General features: G+C 39.1%; 1 protein-coding gene across 2 annotated transcripts in view; it reads left to right on the forward strand.

Annotated features, from left to right (window-relative positions):
- Positions 1-11,512, forward strand: part of TM2D1 (TM2 domain containing 1) — a 38,843-nt gene extending 27,331 nt beyond the window's left edge. The window contains exon 7 of one of the 2 annotated variants that reach the window (XM_054036850.1): positions 3,897-5,013. The gene's annotated coding sequence lies outside the window, so the exon portion shown is untranslated. Of the gene's footprint in view, positions 1-3,896; positions 5,014-7,924 lie in introns of those variants that run through there. The other variant, XM_054036848.1, reaches the window with a different exon arrangement.
- Positions 11,513-15,103: the final 3,591 nt, after the last annotated feature.

Raw genomic sequence — 15,103 nt, forward strand, 5'->3', positions numbered from 1 at the left:
GACATTATGCATCAAAGTTAGAATAGAACCTGTTTATTTTGCCTGTATTATACCTTCAGTCTCAAAAAAACCCAAACTTGTTGACTTTCATGGATATCAACTTTATTACTGTTTTAACCATCATCTGTGCGCCATCTTTTTCAAAACAGTTCTTACCAAACATATGTACCTATGTTTTAATGAAACAGAATATGTCAGAAGTACAATTTTTTATACTAAATAGAAGATGTAATAAAATATAGGTATGTGGATTTATCCCTCTAACCTACACTTCTTTTATTTGGTCCTTGTTGACAAAGGCATCTTGTATTTTAATGAAACATATATCCTGGGCGTCTCACAAAATGCTTTGTTACCAAACTTCCGTGTGACATCCAAGATTTACCAAAAATAGGTCATGAAAGATACAGTGAGAAGCTTCAGTGTTGATGTTTGATAGTCAATATCTTCATACTGTTTAATTTAAACATTCCCTTAACCATTTAGTAGATTTGAAACAAGCTTATTACAGAAAAACTGTTTTAATTTGGACCAGAAATCTACATTACATTGTCTTCACTATAACCTCTCACATAACATTTCCGGATTTTTTATTTATATACAACCTTCAAAACTATTTTAATATTTCCTTATCAATGTTTTCTTAAGCGATATATGAATTTTCCAAAGACCACTATTTCATAGAAAATTTGTGTCATTTCAGCTAGTCAGATTCCTTTTAATCTAAATTAAGGATAAGTATAAAAAACACCATACATAAACATAACCTTACTTTTAAGCAATCAGGGTGTTATCAGTATATGCCACATATAAGAAAAGTAAACCATGTATGAATTGGGTTTAAAATTATTTATATTGAGTACATTTAAGGTATAGTTCAAGAACACAGTTATTTAGCATGTCCAGACTACTTGCAGCGTTCCATATTATTATCTTTTAAATGATGCTGAGGCTGATTTGTGTGTGAAAACTTAAAGTGGATGAAAATTTGACATGTTGGCAAGTCCATCCGTTTATATAAAATCTTTGTACATGTCTTTGTTACACCACTCCCAAGAACAGAAAGTTTAGCAGGGAAGAGCATCTGTCAGTACAGAGGCACGTTGTGTGGAGACTCAGCAAAAACAAGTACTATTTTAGGCCTGTCCACCTTGAAAGTGTTTTCATCCTTTATTCCCCCTCATATAACTGCAACAAAACATGGAGTGATTGTTTGTGTCCTTTTCATACTGCTCAGGATTGTACGATTTTGCCACCCATTTCATATTCCCTCTCCTCTATGTAAGAGCCTGTGTATGGTGGTGATGTTACACCCAAGGATGACTAGACAGAAAGGCCTTCGAAGTTCTGGCCAACTTTAATTTCTCTGTTCTCTTCAGATTATTTTCCTCTGACCCTTCCTCTTACTAACTGTGTCCCTCTCCTTCACATCCCTCCTCAAAACATGCTGCTTCTATGAAGCCTTTCAGAAGTTGACATTGTCACCGTGCCTCAGTGGGTCACAGCTGAGAATACCAGATTCAAGACAAACTGCTGAGAAATGGGGCAGACCCACCCCAAACTGGTGGTTATTCTTCCATAAGATATACCAAGCCAGTAACAAAAGTAAACTTCTGGTTAACGAGAAGTTAGAAATGCAGTCTCCTTAGGTATCCCAGCCTTTGTTTTACCACCCAGACACTAGACTTAATGGTGAGTGGTTATTTAATTTAATCAATTGAATTTAATCAAACAAACAGTTCTTCCAGTCCCAAGAGATCAGCCACATATCCAGGTCAATATAAAACTCAGATCTTACCCAATAATCACACTGTTGCCAATCCTTTAGTATCTAATATCTAAAGGCTTATTTATAAGAGAAAAGAAAGATGAGAGAGTTAAAATGGTCAAAGAAATATAAGAACAGCCATACACGGTCAAACTAAAAGTCCATCTAGCCCAGTATCCTGTCTTCCATCAGTGGCCAATGCCAGGTGCTTCAGAGGGAATGAACAGAACAGTTAATCATCAAGTGATCCATCTCATTGCCCATTCTCAACTTCTGGCGAACAGAGGCTAGAGACACTATCCCTGCCCATCCTGGCTAATACCCATTGATGGACCAATCCCCCATGAATTTATCTAGTTCTTTTTTGAACCCTGTTATAGTCTTGGCCTTCACAACATCCTCTGGCAGAGTTCCACAGATTGACTGTGCGTTGTGTGAAGAAATACTTCCTTTTGTTTGTTTTAATCCTGCTGCCTATTAATTTCATTTGGTGACCCCTAGTTCTTGTGTTATGAGGAGTAAATACACTTTCTTATTTATTTACTTTCTCCACACCAGTCATGATTGTATAGACCTCTATCATATCCCCCCTTAGTAGTCTCTTTTCCAAGTTGAAAGTCCCAGTCTTATTAATCTCTCCTCATATGGAAGTTGTTCCATACCCATAATCATTTTTGTTGCCCTGTAATTTTTCCCATTCCAATATATTTTTTAAAGGTTGGGCAACCACATCTGCACGCAGTATTCAAGATGTGGATGTACCATGGATTTATATAGAGTCAATGTATTTTCTGTCTTCTTATCAAATACATACAAGCATTGCAGAGTTTTTGTATCAGGTTTGAAACAATGATGGAATAAACTGCTGGCTTGTAAAGTCTCTGGTAACTTGCAAAAGATTGGAATGCTCCTTTTAGTATAAGTCCAGAGATCACAGCAGGAAAGAGGCAAAATGGAGATGCTTCAAGGGTTTTTTATACCTTCTCCCATGTGAAGGAAACTTCTTTGTCCCAAACAAAGCCCTCAGTGCAGTTTGTGGAAAAGTACAGGCACAAGATGGAGTCCAGAGTCACATGAGCTAATCACATGCCCTTGCATGCTTCAATGAGTCATAGAAGCAGCCACTACCCATATTCTGGCTAAAATGTCCACAGGAAGGCCCACCAAGCATGGATAAGCTTCTTCCATGGCCCATTGTGTTCATTAATGGGCCATCAACTTGAATGGTCCATTCACAATGTACTGGCTAGACTGAATGTAAACTACCTGGTGGGTGTTGCCCATGGAGCAAACACATTTGAAATACTGGTACATAGTCAATATTCATAACTTTAGATACAAAGACATACAAACAAGGATAATCAGATTTGATAGGTTGTAACTTTTCCATTGATACCTTAATATGATATACTTCGTATAAGATTTGTTGCAATTGTATAACAGTGGTAGCAACAATGATATACATGTCATATTTTAATCATACAATGTCACAGACATCACAAGAGTTACATACCTCCTCCAGCTTTTGCCAGCACATCATTTTGTGTTTGAACTATCTTGTGCGGCTCAACACGTGCATCCTCATGTGATTAAACTTCAGCTGTGTGGTCAATACTAATAATTGGAGAGGCTTAACTGAGCAGGCACATGATAATGACAAGATCACTAAAGAAGTAATGAGGTCTGCATTTTCATGCTGTAAGAGTCAGACACTGAATGTTTACCATAAGGACTGTAAAAACATCTTTGCAAGATGTAAATCCAGATCACTGAATTCATGACACGTTGTCTGCAGTAGTAGGCATCTAAGTGTTTATCATGATTTTCTGAATTGCTCAATGCTGTGGAATCCTCCCATAAGTCAAGCTGCTCACCCTATTGTTTCTCTAGTTTTGAGTGATCTTACTATTTCAGAACAAGCCTCTCAAAGGATTGGAGCTCTTCCCTCAATACTTGGTTTGCCTCTCTCTGTAGAGAAAGGCAATAAAATTCCTAATCATATATCTAGATAATTATTTTCCTGCCCCAACTCAACCACCAACACCACAGTATCTGACTGCTTCACAGACATGCATGAACTTATCCTCTCAGCAGCCCTGTGACGTGAAATATTACTGCTGTTTTACAGATGGGGAACTTAGGGGCAGAAAGCAACTACTTTGCTGAAGATGTGGCAGAACCAGGAATTGAACCCATATCACCTGAATGCCAGTCAGACCACAAGACCATGTATTCTCCATAAACATTGTCATTATTTCATTCTCTTTATCTTAAGGTTTTCTGTCTACAGCATGCATCACTGCAGTATTGAAGTGTAGTGTAGTACCTAGTCAAAGGAATCACTTTGGGGCACGTTGCATTGATTTGTACAGTGAGAAGGAAATTAGAGAAGGTGGATGTATATAAAATATATACATTATTTTAAATTTTTATATAAAAATAGGAAATACATTGTGGTGTAGTTGTTTGGTTTTGTGTGTGCGTAGGACATGGCTGCATTAGTTGTGCACGTCAACCTGTATACCTCATCATCATCATATGCACATACCATGTTTTCCAGGAAAACTGTTTTAAAAGCATTTTAAAGAGCAAACTCTCTGATGGCTATTGGACGGCAATGATTTAAATGGCAGGGGAAATAGCTAATGTCTCCTGATACTGTTTTGTTGATTCTGCTGCTTTTTTCTCTCTCCACTTACTACACAGAGATATCACTTCTCTGCTTTGACTTCTGTACCCGATGAAACCTTGAAATGCTCGGCTTTATTGTTTCCAAAGGTGTATTGTTGTAGCCTGCCAGTAAAACGGTTCAGAGCTGCAGGAAGATCTTTGTGTTTGAAATGTTCTATCAGAGTTTTTGGAAAACATCTGTTGTGACCCCATCAACTATTGTTTCCTTTGTTCCTCAAGAGTATATTGGGTTATATTTGCTTACCCAGCTCTGTGTATTCAGTCTTCTCACATGTTCCATCTTTTCATGTTTTTTTAGCTTCATTTAGCCCATTTCTGGATCCACTGCCCTTCCTGTTGCTTCTGCTGCAATTTCTATCAATATGCTATACACAAAACGATGTTGGGAACATTACAGTTGTGTGCTTAAACACTCAATTGGGGAAATGTCAAAGATAAACTTGCACAGGCAACCATATGTTTCTGCTGTCTCATAGTCATATATTGTGACTGTAATTAATTACATGATTCAATTATATTTCTCTACTATGCCATAATACAGTTCTTTAACCTAAGATACACGTGTACAGTCTGGTAACTTTGAGTTCTTACACTCTCTTCATTGTTGTAAAGGTCCATCATATATTTATATGCACCTGTGGACTTAGGCTTTTTACACAAGTTCTTTTCTCTCACTAAGGGCATGTATCTTAATCAGCAGTCATGTACTAGATATATTCTTTTCAACAAGCAGTTGCAGGAGGCAGTTAACCACAAAAGTAACATAGGCCCCATTCCATTAAAGCAAATGCTTAATTTTAAGCGTATGCTTTAGTGTTTTGTTAGATCAGGTTTTAATCAGGAACTGCTGCTGTTCTCCCTGCCCCCATCCCAAAGCCAGTCTTTGTTACACTGTGATGCTTTCTAGTCCTACCAAACTCTAAGGCCACGTCTACGCTACGCATTTTTTAACGAGACAGCTGTGCCATACAGTCATGCCGCTAAAAGGCATGCAGTGTGGCCGCTGTTTGTCGGCAGGAGTGAGCTCTCTCACCAACAAAAAACTTCCACTCACAACGAGCAGTGGTAGCTTTGTCAGCTGGAGAGCTGATGCACCGGTGCTTTTTGTTGGCAAAACTTTTGTTGTTTTGGGGAGGTGGGAAAGGGGTTCATTCCCCGGTCAACAAAAGTTTTGTCGTTCAGGTTCCAGTGTAGACAAAGCCTAAGTCAAAGTTGCTGTCTTTCTTTGTAATTTTCTCCAAATGTTTAACCAGATATTAGAAGACCAAAATGATCCATAATATTTCAAGCATGGTTGTATCAGTATTTTTTCCACTTTAAAGCATATTTCCATCTATGTGCTACGTAACACCCTATTCATTCATGCGTCAGCTGCCAAAAAATACCTGTCTCTTGTGGACCTCCTTCCCCAATTTCTGAAGGACTTTGGAGAAGTTGGACTTCTTCAGAACTATATTAATTAGTATTTAGAGATGACCTGGCACCCAGTCGGAGTCCTTTACATGAATGAAGTCAGGAGAACTGGGCTGGATAGATGCAGCGGCGTATTATTGCCTAGGCTGACAAGGCCTACGCCTAGGGCGGCAAATTTATAATAGCAGCATTTTTGTAATCGCGGCATCAGTGATGCCGTGATTCTACCAATCATAGCGCATATTGAAACCACCAATGACGGTGCGATGCCATTTAGTAAACATACTCACAAGAATCCTAAACGTTAATAATATGACCGGAAGGAAGAAATTAATCGGTTCTCAGTTTTGGATCCATGCGTGGTCCTGTGCTATAAGCGAAATCGCACTATACAGATGCGCGTTCAAGTGAGGGTCCGCTATACTTGTAATTTTATTTATAATAAAACTTGTAAATGTTCAATTATTTTAATGATATTTAACTTCATTTTAGTTCAAACGAATTTGTAAAAAAACTAAAACAAGTTCATATGAGGCCGGGGGCGGCAATTATTTCAGGGCCTTGGGGCAGCAAAATCATTATTCCACCACTGGATAGATGACTTCAACAAGCCTGGCTGCAGGTTCTAGACCTGAGGAATAAGGTACAGAAGAAGCTTGAGAGCATGATTTTTTTTTTTTTTTTTTTTTTGCCTCCTGCTTCCTGTAGGTGGAACCAAACCCCATAGCTGAATTCCTAGGTCTGCTGAAGCTGCTGTTTAGTACACAGGCAAAGACTTAGCACTCGTGTTCTTTCTCGCACAACAAAGATTAACAGGAGTGTGAATGTGAGGTGAATTTGTGCCAGAACAGGATGCTGTTACCATTGTGTTGTCTCTGTGGACCTCAGGCTGTAACAAAGGAAAGGAAATGGAAAGATAAAAACAAATGCATTCTAAACCTGTTTACACAGTGTGAAAGGAAAACCTGGTTCCACAAATTCCATGAACAAGAAATTAAAATATATTGCACAGCATCTCTCCATCTTAACAGAAAAAAATAGCATACTCCCAGTTTCTTCTAGGATTTTTTATCTTTAGCCCCTGAGCCTAATTAGATCTTGGACATGCGCAGGCTCTGTTTTGATAGTTCAGCCTCTGTAGGTTTGAACGGTCTGTTCTCAAGTTTGCATCTGGAGTCCGTAAGAAAAGTAGCTAGCAACCTCTGTCGATGCATATGACACAGCGGGTCTGTAGCTGGTATAAGAATTATAAAGATCAGTTTCCATTACTGTAATTACTGTATAAATCCTCTCTTTAAGAGGATTAAACAGGCCTGTTTTTTAACCTTGCCTTGAGCTGAAACTTGGACCCAGTTTTGATGTGTGGCACATTAAGTTCTTTTTCTGTCTCCTCTTCTCTGCAACAGCTTAAGTCAGTCATTTTTTTCCCTGGACTCTGTTCTGAGTTTAGAAGGCTTACTTGGTGGTTGCACCCTGTCACTGTACCTGGTCCTGACCCAAAGGCAAGACCAAGTGGGGTCCACATTTTGGTTAAACCTGGAAAGCACCATTTTCCCCTTTGGAAGCTGTAACTTGTTTTCACTTACCGACCTGTGCTCCAAAACAGGTGTGTAAGAAGGCTGTGAGGTGGAAAGTTCCCAATCTTTTTTGGTCATTTGGATCAGCGTAATATAAACAAAGCTCTCAGCCGAATCAGTAGTGTATCCCTTTCAGTTGTACAGGATTGCATGAAACTGGGGTTTGAAGCAGCCCCAGCTCCCTGGCAGGGTAGAGTGCACACATCTAAAAAGGAGGTTGGCAGTGATGTGCTATTACTGAAACATGGAGGTTTGGGAACCACCGTTCTAAAAAGCCCTAGCATGCTTAGGATAGTTGTAGGCCAGGTGGCAGCTGTAACTTGTATTTATCAGACGTATTATTTTAACAAGTACCAAAACACACAATGTTCATTTTGCTGTTCAGATTCACAGTGCTTTGGACATATTTTATGGTAAACATCTTGTACCAAAAATTGTTGGGAATGAAATGGTTACTATTTTCTGTTCTCTTTAGAGACCACTTTCAAACCCCTTGCATTTACTGAGAGGAAGACATACGGAAAACATGTAATGGGAAGCCACTATCTGCTAAGGACCTGACTGATACCAACGTCTGTGTGACTGATTGTCCCTGCATAGTCTGAAGAGAGCAGGACTACGCCACTGTATGCGTTGCATTGGCAATAGTGGAAGCCGGGGAAAGAAGGAATCTTTATTTTTCAGGGCTGTCATTTCATAATCTCATGCACTATAGCCCTATCAAGAGGATGATGTGCACCACTTTTCAGTTATTTTGTTAAATAAGCATGAGCAATGAACATGATGCTAACAGACACAATTCCTGGTATCTCATACAGTATCTTGAATTTAAAAGTGTGTGGTAATGTAAGTGTGTATCTGGGAGGTATGGGGGCTAGGATGAAAAGTGACTGACTTGACATTCGCTGTCTTTCTCCCAGCTCCTTTGCAAAAGTAGGAACAGAATCAGAATAAAAAATGTTTGTTTTACAACTGTACCAAGTTACAGCACACTCTCTCTCCTCCTTCCCACTTGCATCAAGTACATCCTGTACTTTTGGCAACATGTTGACTGGATATTTAAAAGCTGTGAACTGTTCTGAAAGTTTCACATACAGGGTTATGAGCCATGTGTGTTTGATCAAAATTCAATTACTGCACTGTACCATGCTTGGAAACCTATCATCCCAGGTTATGAAGTATGACGAAATAGGCTAATCTAATTGGTTCAGTATGGGAGCAGTATCAACCAAGCTTGTTATGATAAATAGCTTCCTGTGTTAAAGGTTCTCTAGAGCTTAAGTATCTTGGCTCACCTCCTCCCACAAAATAAGAATATTGTTCCCTGAGAACAGTTACATCACTGTCCCTCTTCTACAATCAGAATTAAGGGGTTGTAGAATTTTTCATTTTGCTACTCCTTGAAAAGATAAACAATGGATGGATATCTGCCCCATTTTTCACCTCCTCACTTCTATCTCTTCTCCCCTCTGTGCCCCCTCTCCTCCCAGCCAAGGGTAGATCATCTTGTACTCACCCTGGTTGTTGGATCTGTTTTACTACTGTTTGAGACAATCCCAAAGAGGGCGTTAAACTTGCTGTAGGCTGGAGTTTGGGAGTTGTATGGTTTTGTATTTGAGGGAGTAGAGTTAAATGGTGAAGCATATTAGTATTTCCAAGCATCTAATAAAACTGCCTTGTCACAATGAATTGTATATCTATGGAAATGTTGCTATCCACTTGGAATTTTTATTTTAGTAGTAGTTTAAGTCCATTGTGAAAGTGTTGAAATAAGAGTAGAGATGGGCTAGTGTTCTAAGCCGGGATTTGTGATTGCTAAATGTGTCCCTGAGACAATGAGCTCAGTCCCATGAGAAGGCACTAGCTCCATGGTTTTAGCAGGCCTGTCTTTGGCAATAACTGATTGTCTGTGATCCTGATGTCAGAGTAATAGACTATGGGAAGGGATAGAACATGGTAAAATGGATCTTTATGCTCCCTAGCCACATGTGTGTTATCATGCGTCGGGTGACGATTTGAGTGAGGTTACAACTACTTATACTCTCAAATCCTCTTAGGACAAAATGATTGTGTGGTTGCTATTGTAGCTTAGGCAGAATATGGTCCGGATCTTTTTAAACACTTTTAATATTAGTGGGACTACTCCCACGAGTAAAGTTATTCACAGGCATAAGTGTTGGTAGGATCAGACCCTATGTGAGTGAGTCTTGGTGTTTTCCCCAGGAGTGCTTAAAACCTGATTAAGTCTGTGTGGTGATTAATGTCCACTTACCACCTCTCTCATACCTCATTACAATTTGCTTTTAAGCCTTGATCTCATTTTAGTTCACCATTTAAATATCGTGCTTAACCTTCTGCTTACAAATGTACATAATGCTAAAGTCTGCATTTCCAGTGTGTATGAGATCTACTGTAAATAATGGCATTTAATTATAAAAAGCAACAACTTTAGTCACCACAAGATCGGCTGATGACTAAGTCCAGCAATACAAAATTGGGGAGTGCAGAATTCACCGCAACAGACAAATATTCATGTACACATAAGATAATAAATATGCCTTTCCTATGCTCCTTAGCACTTTGAAACCCAGATTTGATCCATTCTTTATTTTACAGTGTTTGTTTTCATTATTTTTCTTTAAAAATGCAATTAGTCTAAAAATTGAGATTCAGTACAATTGTCCCCAAATATCTCAGATGAGAGTAATCCATTTTATCTTCATAAAGTTCCCACAAGAAGTGCTCACAGAGACAGTAGCTTTAACTTCAAAAAGTGACTGTAGGCACTTATGCTAATCTCTTTTTTGGCAAATCAGCTTTTTTGTATTGGATCTCGCTTGATTGAATAGCACTGGAGCTGCCAGAGTAAATGCTATTATCAGTGTACAGTAATTAAGGAAATAGTCCTTGTCACTCTAACAGTGTCCAGGCTGTGTCTACTGTAACAAAGTTAATGGTAAAGAAATCTCTTTAAAGAGTAAGCTACTGGAGTGTGGTTACTTTTGACATGCGGTGAAACTATGCAGTGTTGAATTATAAGTTATGAGAAAATGTATAAAATAGGCCAATTGAAACCTAAATGCATGCTGCTGAACTCTAATACATAATTACACAACAAATTAAACAGTTAACCTACTGACTCAGAGCCAGTTGATTGACTCTGAATCCCCATCCCAAAAAAAAGAGAGACTCTTCTGTCGTTCAAAAACCTCAAAACCTTTGCAGCACAGGGAAAAGCCTATGTAAATGGTGAACCATGCAGCATAGCAACAGAATCAATACATCTGGGCCCATTCTAACCAACTTGGGGTGTGAATTTAAGTATAGAGGACTCCCATTAACAGCTTTCCCCCAAATTCCCTCCCACTTAAAACTGCAGGCTATTAGTCTGTACTTCAGCTGATCACACTTGTGATCGGACATGGAGAGGGGCAGAGTCCCTAAGTAGTGAAGACAAACCATTTAGGACCTCCTAGATTAAAACCAGCAGCTTCAGTTGCACCTGTAAATAAAACTATGGCACAATAGTGTTATTCTCATTGTGAGAAATGCCACTTAGTAAATGGGTAAACTCCATTCTGCACTACCTGAAGTTTCCAAGTGATCAGTAAAGCTCATTGCAGTAAGATACTGAGGAGGTGACAAAGGCATTAATAACTATGACAAGGTCTGCATTTGAGAAAGATTATGATCTCTTGCCAGGTTGAAATACGTGCAGAAAATACGAGGTTTAAGCAGGTTATAACTAGGCAAAGTGTTAATATTAATCAAGAAGTGTGGTGGGAAACATTGTCCAGGGTATAAATACCTGCATTGCAAACCCCCCCCCCCCCGAGTCCGTAGAGTAGAGTAGTTATACAAATTGAGATAATGGGAAAGGAGAACAAGCCATAACTATGCACCAGAGTCCAAAGGGTGGCTGCTAATGCAGTACACCAGTACCTGTAAGAATCAGTAGAGTAGCCAAAGCTCATGTATGTCTTCTTTTTCTCGACCTCTTTTCTGTGTAATAGGTGTGTGGTAATACATTTTTCACATGTTATTAAAAAACGTGACAGCTTTATGTTTGGCTTCATTATCATCTGAAAGTTTAACGTTCTCTGCAGTGCTCCATTTTAATGCATTAACATTCTGAAGGCAGGGCATCATAACCTCTCCATTACATATTTGACACAATGAAGCATCTTCTAAATAAAGTATGAGCCATCCAGTGTAGTTTAGGTGGTACTTTTAAAAAACAAAATTGGCAGAAGTGTTTTGTGTGTATTCAGCGCTCATTTTGTTTGTCTCTGACTAGAAAGAGACTTAGGCCCCAATCCAGCAAAGCACATGCAAAAGTTAAGCACATACTTTAGTGATTTCATTGACTTCAATAGACTACTACACTTAAGTGCTTTGCTGGATCACGGCCTGCGTTCTGTTGTAGGCAGGTCACTGATGTTCTACGCGTTGGTCCAAAGGATTTTTTTTAAAATGGGCTTATCTTGACATTTACAACTGCATATTGGAATGGGAGGATGGGGGTGCTGGTCAGAATTCAAAAAATTATAGCACACGCAGTGAGTTTTTTAATTCAGGCCTGCCAAATGCAAAGACAGATGCTTTCTCATTTTCTAGCTCCTGGGTACACATTCTACTTTGCTGTTTCAAGGACAAAGGAAATGCTTATCCAATTAGAGGAGGCATGAGATTGTGACATAACAGCTTTTCCTTAAATAAAAGAAGTTGGAAAAAGAATTTTGACACTAAGTCATTAAGTGCTATTAAAATAATGAATACACCGTAAATCTAAGCATACGCATAGGTCATATTACAAGTTGTGCTGCTTTTGTCACTAAAGTTGCAATGAGACTACACATGATTCCAGCTCTATACAAGTAACTTGTCCAAATTGCATTTTAAAGGCCTTACTTTAAAAATGAGATATATATAAAAGTGTAAGCCAATTAAATGTGAAGCCAGACTCTGCAATATTTGTAAATTTGATATCTTTATAAAGTTTACCTTGGATGATGTTAAATGTGATATCTTTATCAGACCTGCTCTGATTCCCCTACAGACTGAGTGTTAATAGAGACAAGCAAGATTCTTTCTTTTCTGACTAGTTCTGTGGAGAGTATCAGCAATAAGAAATAGTTTGCCCAAAATATTTCTGGTTTTATATCCTATTGGGGTCATGGCTTTATGGTCTATGCTTTTCAAATCTGAGGCGTAGGCACCTTGGAACCACAGGCTCAAATCAGAGTCTTAGAAAAGTAAAGCTAGAAGGGACCTCAAGAGGTTATGTAGTCCATCCCCCCCTTGCTGAGGCATGACTAAATATTCCTGAACCATCCCTGACAGGTGTTTGTCTAACCTATTCTTAAAGCCTCCAGTGATCAGGATTCCACAACCTCCCTTGGTAACCTGTTCCAGTACGTAACTATCCTTAACTAGTCAGAAAGATTTTCCTAATATCTAACCTAAATCTCCCTTGCTGCAGATTAGTATGATGGCTTATTGTCCTACCTTCAGTGTGTTAACCAGGAACTCAGATCTTTCCTATGGTTAACTGGATGTGCTCTAGGTTCCACACCTCAGAGTCCCCACCCATTAGACTCGTTCCCCCAAACCTCATCTATCAATGGAGAGAAAACTAAGGGCAGGATTAACTATAAAGCAAACTGGTTTATTAAACAGTGACTCAAACAGGAAACAGTGATGTATAGGACCCCCAGCATACAGGTACAGGTTGGCACAACAAACTGATATAAAGTAAAGATCCCAAACCCATAAGGACAAAGGGGAATTTGCTACAGGTAAGGTACAGAGATACACAGCATACTGCACCAGGTTCAGAGGAATGGACCCACTACAGAGGACATCACAGATGGAATACATCAGGACACCAAGGTGAGGACACAGGAGATCAGGATACAGGTAAGATAGTAATCAATCAGGAACTGATAGCTGGAATGGCGGCATTTGCATCTTGGATGGTTCTACAGAAGACCACAGAAGAAGTCTTGGCTAGGACATGTACTGCGCTGCCACCAGGAAGGACAGCCTCTCCTCTTGGGTGCAGCAGTCTTTTATGCTCTCCTGTTACTAGGCAGAACACAGGCCATGTGACCCTTGCTCTTTCACTCCTTAGAGAGAAAAAGGCACCAGTTGTCTCAAGAAGAAGGTCACCAACATGGTGGACAAACAACTCCTTGCAAACAAAATGGAACTTGTAGTTTTTCCCCTACAAGTGAACCAGGAGGACAGTTGATCCCCATCCTCTTTATAACATCCCTTACCATATTTGAGGACTGTTATCAGGTCTCACCTCAGTTTTCTTTTCTCAAGACTAAACATACCCCATTTTTGTAACCTTTCCTCATAAATGAGGTTTTTCTAATCTTAGGCCACTTTTGTTACTCTCCTCTGGACTCTCTCTAGCGTGTGCACATCCTTCTTAGAGTGTGGTGCCCAAAATGAGACAATACACCAGCTGAGGCCTCATCAGTGGTGAGTAGAGTGAGACAATTACCTCCCGTGTCTTGCATATGACACTCCTGTTAATACAACCCAGAATATTTTTTGCAACTGCATTCATTGTTGGCTCCTATTCAATTTATAATCCACTACAACACCTAAATCCTTTTCTGCCTAGCCAGTTATTCCTCATTTTTGTATTTGTATGTTGATTTTTCCTTCCTAAGTGTAGTATACTTTCCACTTATCTTTACTGAATTTCACCTTGTTGATTTCAGACCAACTCTCCACTTTATCAAGGTCTTTTTGAATTCTAACCCTATCCTCCAAAGTGCTAGCAACCCTTCCCAGTTTGGTGTCATCTACAAATTTTATAAGCCTATGCACTATTCCAATATACAATTCATTAATGAAAATGTTGACTAGTACCAGACTAAGGACAGAGCCCTGCAGGACCCCACTAGATATGTCCTCCCAGTTTGACAGCAAACCATTGATGATTACTCTTTGAATATGTTTTTTTCAGCTAGTTATGAGCCCACTTTATAGTAATTTCATCTCTAGATGAAATTTCATCTCATTAGCTTGCGTTTGAGAATATCATGTAGTAAAGTGTCAAAAGCTTTACTCAAGATAAATCACATATACTGCTTCCTGCCTATCCACTAGGCCAGTAACCCTGTCAAAGAAGGAAATTAGGCTGGTTTGGCATGATTTGTTATTGACAAATCTATGCTGACTCTTCTTTATGACCCTATTATCCTATATGTGCTTACAAATTGATTGTATAATAATTTGTTCCAGTATCTTTCCAGGTATCAAAGCTAGTCTGACTGGTTCCAAATGCCCCATGTCCTCTTAGTTCCTCTTTTTGAAGACATACTATGTTTATCCTTCTCCAGTCTTCGGTGACCTGACCTGTCATCCATGAGTTCTTGAAGATAATCACTAATGGTTCCAAGGTTGCGTCAAGTTCTTTAAGTGCCCTGCTGAATTGAATACTTCTAACTTATCTAAATATTTTCTAACCTGTTCTTTCCTATTCTGGCTTGTGGTCCTTCTCCCTTGTTAATATTAATTGTGTTATGCATGCAGTCACAATTAAATCTTTGAGTCAAGAATGAAGCAAAATAGGTATTAAATACCTCCACTTTCTTTGTGTCATGTGTTACTACCTCTTCTTCCCTGCTAAGGA

This window comes from Malaclemys terrapin, chromosome 8 (assembly GCF_027887155.1).
Source record: "Malaclemys terrapin pileata isolate rMalTer1 chromosome 8, rMalTer1.hap1, whole genome shotgun sequence".
In the NCBI taxonomy this organism is placed as follows: domain Eukaryota; kingdom Metazoa; phylum Chordata; order Testudines; family Emydidae; genus Malaclemys; species Malaclemys terrapin.